The 6,011-nt window shown below is 53.3% G+C and overlaps 1 long non-coding RNA gene across 1 annotated transcript; it reads left to right on the top strand.

Moving 5' to 3' along the window:
- The first annotated feature begins 1,874 nt into the window (after window positions 1-1,874).
- On the top strand, window positions 1,875-5,145 carry LOC132530594 (uncharacterized). The gene is made up of 3 exons (XR_009543828.1): window positions 1,875-2,019; window positions 2,554-2,672; window positions 3,820-5,145. It is a non-coding gene; the product is annotated as an uncharacterized LOC132530594 (long non-coding RNA).
- The last annotated feature ends 866 nt before the right edge of the window (window positions 5,146-6,011 follow it).

Below are 6,011 nucleotides of genomic sequence, written 5' to 3'. Positions count from 1 at the left end.
AGCAAATAAATAAATAGAAATGAAATTGAAATGAAATCCGACTCCAGGGACTATTATGATCATCACCTGAATTTTGCAACTTGGAGTGAGGTGAAATCCCTCCGCCAGTCTCACGATCCCTGCCAGGGTCGGACAAAGCAAGTGTTGGTTTACAGCGTTGAGCAAATCATGAAGGCTGATCGCCCCAAACACAGACGTGTTTGCTTTGCACCCTTAGTGAACTGAGTCCAGAATTTGTCAGCACACGGACGTACGTGGTCGTACAGGGAGGCGTTCCGCTGTCGGCGTGCTCTGATGCCATCCTTGTAAACGTCCCAGAGGAAGACTCTGGGTTTTGACGGTTTTTCAGTGACTCGTTTGTGCATCAGACACAAACCTTCCCTGAAGGAAGTTACTGTCGTGCTGAGCTACTTAAAGACTTGATCTCGGAGACCCAGGAAAGCAGTGTAAAAGCAACAGGAACGTCGGGTGTTGTGAAGGATGGGGAAGGCTGTGGTCTCTTCCAGGACCATCTGGATCATACAGATGCTGATTAGATGACGGGGACAATACGCTGTTTCGCTGAGGACCGGCTGTCCTCCAGACGTGGCTCAGAGAGCTGCTGCCAGAAGTGTTTTGCAAAGTTACACAGCAGGAGTGCCCGGGCTCTGGTGGGTACCAGACCTATTCAGGCCGGGGTGGAAATCCTCGCTTAGCCTCTGGGGATCAGCCTGAGTACTTAGTACTTTAATAAGCCCCTTCGCTGTGCACTGCCCTGCATCACTAGGGATTAGAAGTGACTTTACTCATCACAGACAGCCTAGGGGCTCCCTTGGTTGGGGGAACCGGAGCGGAAGGGGCTTCCGCTGTGCACGCGTGTGGACGCGCTGTGGTCCACGTGAGCCCCCTGCACTGGCCTCTGGTCCTCCAGGCTCCAGGTGTGCTTGCTCCTCCTCCTTCTCTGTCAGCAAGGATGCCAACCCGGGATGTGCAGCCGCGACAAGACTGGCGATGGGGGTGCTGCCATGTTAGCAGGGACTGACACCACTACTGTCACCAACCAGAGATGCTGCCACCGTCGCCTGTCACCCAGGAGGTGAAGTGTGTCACAGAGACCGAATTTGAAAATCCAGCATGTGTCCCCGGATGGGACGAGGGCACGGAGATGGAGGAAAATAAGGAAAATGAAGTGAAAGTGCAATAGGGTTAATGATTTGTTAAGTGCGGATTTGCTGTGGATTTTATCCTTGGTTAGGAGACCGTGGCTGAAGGAAACATAAAAAGGGAAGTAAAACGGAATAAAAAATAAAAGGGAATAACAAACTAAAAAGAGAGTCAAATTTTAAAGATGGAAAAAGATTCTGATTAGAAATTCTTGTTTCTACGGGATGTTCCTCTCAGAGATAAGACTATGTTCTTGTTTCAGTGAGAACCCTCATTCCTCACTGGGCAAATGAACGACGCTGGGAGGACTCCTGAGCTGTCCTTGGATTCTATGCCACCGTTGCCTCGGTGGCTTCTGCAAGAGACCGCGGGCTGCCTGACCACGGAATGGCCACGAGCTGCGTGTCTTGCCGCGTGTGCATCCCTCCGCGGCACCTCTCACCGTGGCGCCGGTCCCCGCCACGCCCCTGCCCGCGGCCCTGGCCGGGGCCGGACCTCCTGTCTCTCCTCAGACCCATCTCAGCACAGCTGGGTCACAGGCCTCTCCAAACACAAGTCTAGCAGGTTCTCCTGGCTTCCGAGAGACCAAGCACACGCCGACCAGCGGCCAGACCTCCTGTGAACACGGGGCTGGAGCCTCAGCCTCGGCCACCTGCCCAGGAAGCCAGTCCTCCCCTCGTCTTCACTAAACATCCCGTGAGTCAGACCCACAGGAAGCCGGCTTGCAGTCTGCACAGGCCGCCTACGAGGAAGCTGCGCAGGAGCAGCTGTGGCGATCGGCACCCGCCGCCGGGCAGGACCGCCCTGCGACGGACAGCACCGCCCTGCGGCGGACAGCTGCCCCACCTTCTGTCCCTGCTTCCAGCTCAGGGCCAGGTGAGGACCCCCAAGTGCGCCTCACCCATCTCATCAGGTTACCTGCAGTAACCCTGCCAGCTTCCCCTGCCCCCTGGCCTCCATCACACCTGCACCCCCTTTCCCCCGGAAGCTCTCCCATCCCCCACCCGCCCCAACTCTGCGGGCGCTAGTGACGTTGCTTACTGATGGTGGCCCACCCCCTCTCGCATATGGGCTGGGACCTGGACCCCCTGGGTTCACCCCACCAGGACCACTCAGCGTCCCTCCCACCCCAGCTCCAGGCACCTGCTCAGCCCTCCGCTCCCCCGTCCCCCTCCTCTTCCCTCCTCAGCCCCCCAGCCCAGCCCAGCCCAGCGCAGCACCGCCTTCTCCCAGTTAAACCTCTAACTGTGCTGTCCACACGGAGTCCAAACTCTGCTTCTTCGGGCCCCACTGCATGGGCACTGGCCTCTTCAGGGGCTGCTTGGTCGCCCTTGCTGTTTGCTTATTTCCTCCAGCGAGACACAAAGCTTCCCCAGCGCGGGCGCCCCGTGTTTTCCTGTCACCCCACAGCAGGCGGCACGGCTCCTGAGACAGTGGGTGCTCAGTGAATGTGTCTGACCAGATGGATGAAGACAGCCTCGGGTTAGTCGCCCAGCTACCCTCCTGGTCATAAGAAGAAGATGCAGGAAGTAAGTTTCTCTTTCCTCCGGTCCTAAGTGCTCTCTCGGCTCTTCCCACGTTCTCTTCTGTGCGTACAAAGGGGGCAGCGGTGACAGAACACCACGGACTGGGTGGTTTAATTCACGGGAATTTAGAGATGGTGGTACCAGCGGGGTTGGTGTTATTTTTCGCCTGTAAGTACAGCCACGTGTGCCCACGTGACCTCTCCCCAATCCCGCTGGGGGCCCTGCCCTCAGGGCCTCATCTTGCCCTAACTGTCCCCCAAGGCCCCGCCTCTAAATGCCATCCCACTGGGGGCTCGGGCTTCAACATATGAATTTGGGGGACAAGTGCATTCAGTCGGTCATAAAAGATAAAGATTCTGTTTCCTCAAATTTTACAGTATGATTTGATACAATAATTGGGGTATCTTCTCTGACATAATTATCCTTTTTCTCTCATTCTTATGAATTAGCAACTCTTATATATTTAATTTCTACCTTAGCTTGACGTTGATACTTAGAAAGAACTAGCTTCTCCTTTTATATATTTACTTTTTTGCTAAAATGTTTGTATTTCAATCATGCTGGAAGTTTCAAATGCTTTCTAATGATCCCCAAAGTCAAACAGTAAATTGTCTCTTTTTTTTAAAGGCTTTAGGGATGAGGAAATAGCTCATCTGTCTTCAAACGCACGTGAAGGGTCACCCATCACCTAATAATCTCCCCTCCCCCATGTCACAGCTATCTTCTGCGCAGGGGAGCTTCCTGCTTTATTCTCCCTTCACGCTGAGCAGTTACGACCGTATCTGTTCAGAAGAAACATATGTGAAAAATATAAAATACTCAGGCAGGTGAATGGAACGTCTCAGTTAATCTTTTCTTCTGCACATTCTGCCCTGGACCTTCTGCCTCCCTTAAATATTTTTCTTCCCTGAATTTATAGCCCCTCAGACTCTGTTTTGTAATTTCAGGACTGGGTTGGGGACTGACTCTGCCTCCTTATCACTGATGATCTCGACTTTAACTCTGTGCTTTAAAGTATTTCCCCAAAGAGCCCTCCCCCGTGGTTCTTGCCACGGAAGATGCCGCCTGCCTGGCGGAGCCGGGGTGATGCTCGGGGTGGGTCAGAGACCCTCGCTGACTGACCCTCTGTGTGCTCTTTCCCTGCCCACAGCCTCCTCTGCGCCCGTGACCTCCTGGCCTGTCCAGTCCCTCGGCTCTGCAGCCTGCGGGGTCCCCTCCCCGGGCTCCTGTCAGGAGCCCGACGTGGTGGTCAGCGGGCAGAGCTGGGGCCCGTTTTCAACACCTTTCGTGTACTCCTCCCGGCAGACCCTGAGGCATAAACAACCTCACTCTATAAGAGGAAGCAAACCCAGGGAGGTTACGGAGACGCCTGGGGCCTCCTAATAGCTAACTGTGGCCCAGCGGGGCCTGAACCCTGGGCTGTGTCCTTCTGCTGAATTTGTGGGGAAGCAAAGGCACCTGGGCCCCAGGCAGATGGGAAGACACGGCACCTACAGTCATATTTATTTACTGTAAACCTGCCCGAGAGTAAATGCAAGAGCACCGGAGAGGAAGTAGCTTCAGGCCTTGGGCAGACAGGTGTGTGTGTGTGTGTGTGTGTGTTGTGTGTGTGTGTGTGCGTGTGCGTGTGTTGTGTGTGTGTGTGCGTGTGTGTGTGTGTGTCTGCAAGGCTGGGGAGAGACCAAGACAGACGGAGAGAGACAGACAGATAGAGAGAGGATCAAAGAGAAGGAGACAGAGAGAGAGAGAGAGAGAGAGAGAGAGAGAGAGAGAGAGGGAGGGAGGGACACTGACTGATGACTGATTTGACATCTCATCACTGAGGGCTCTCTGTCCGCAGATGCTGCGGTTGCATTTTGCGTGGAGTCTGCATGGGTTTTATGGTTAGTTTGCTCCGTTAGTCTGCCGGTTGCACAGACAGGCCCGGCATCTTCTGGGCGGGGACGCATTCCTGTCTGGTTGTGCTTTGGAACCTGAATCATGAGGAAATGGAGCCTGGCTTCTGAGAAAGATAAACACTGTCAGAAATCCCCAGGGGCCCGAACCCACTGCATCCCCTTCAGCACTGATCTCACATGATCTTGGCCAGAGACACAGCCTCAGGGTCCGCTCCTGTGACACAAGGACGGGGGCCCTGCTGAGGACGGGGGCCCTGCTGAGGACGAAGGAAGTCTGCAGTTTCCAAATACGGCATTCAAAGCCCCTGAATTGAGAAAAACTCCAACAGACGCAAGAGATAATGTCAAACAGAGCAGGACACACTCCATAAAGGGAGCTTCACGGCCATTTCTCTGGGGTGGCCGGCAAGGGACACAGACTGTGGACACTGCTGGGACCGAGGCGGGGCCAGAAGCCTAGCTCTGGATCCTCTCCCAGGACGCTCGCCTGCTCAGCGGCCCTGGCAAATGCTGGGTTCCCATCGCCTCTTGTGCCACACGGTTGAGATTTAGACCATTAAAGAAAATACCCTGTGTACTATCTTTTATCCAAAACCTCCACCATGGGTGGGTTTGACGTTTTCCTCCAAATATCAGAGCAGTTTTATAGAAAGCTCAGGAAGACCCTTTCACCTCTGTTAGTAAGCGGATTCTGTGAAGCCCACGTGGGAATTCTATCCAGATAGACTCCAAGTCTGCTCTGGGCCCTTTGAAATGGTTGCACTTTTGAGACAGAAAGAAAGAGAGTGACAGAAAGCAGCCACTCTCCTTCACTTTTGGAAACCTCTGCCCAGGTCAAACAGGTGGACTTCTTTGTTCTAAAATGTTAATCTTTTTAAAATGTGAATCCCTGAAGTGCGTCCTGAAACTAGCTGTTCGTTACATGAATATCTAATGTCTAGTACAAGATCTACTACCATTTTAGCTTGTTTTCTTACCGTTTTCCTTCAAAAGTTCCTACCAACTGTGCATTTAGCCCCAGGGTGGGGCTGTGGCGGTCCAGAGCCCCACGTGGGCTACTGGGGAAGACCTTCCCCACCTCCCCCATGCCTTCTTTCTACCTCCAGGCCCTCAGAAGCAGCTTTGAATAATTCAGGATAAAACTGCTTCATGAACTGAAGATGCTGCTCTCCGCAGGCAGCTTCCCTGAAAATCCTACCTTCCGGAAAAGTTGAGGGAAATTCCCTTTGAAAAATAAACACCATAAAAGGGTTTCTTTTCCAAAGCATTTTTATGCTCAATTCAGGAGTGTTGGGAAGAGTGTGGAGCGTACTCATGTGAAATGCATTTTCCCACCTCGGGTGAAAGAGTGTCCACATGATGGGGAAGGATTAGGGTTTGCTGAGCACCTACTACATTCCTGAGGGCAGGGAGGCTAAAAGGGAAAGACTGACTTGCAAAGACA

The sequence above is a fragment of the Lagenorhynchus albirostris genome, chromosome 12 (assembly GCF_949774975.1).
Source record: "Lagenorhynchus albirostris chromosome 12, mLagAlb1.1, whole genome shotgun sequence".
NCBI lineage: Eukaryota > Metazoa > Chordata > Mammalia > Artiodactyla > Delphinidae > Lagenorhynchus > Lagenorhynchus albirostris.
Note: the sequence above shows the minus strand (reverse complement) of the source record. Positions and strands in the feature narration are given on the sequence as shown.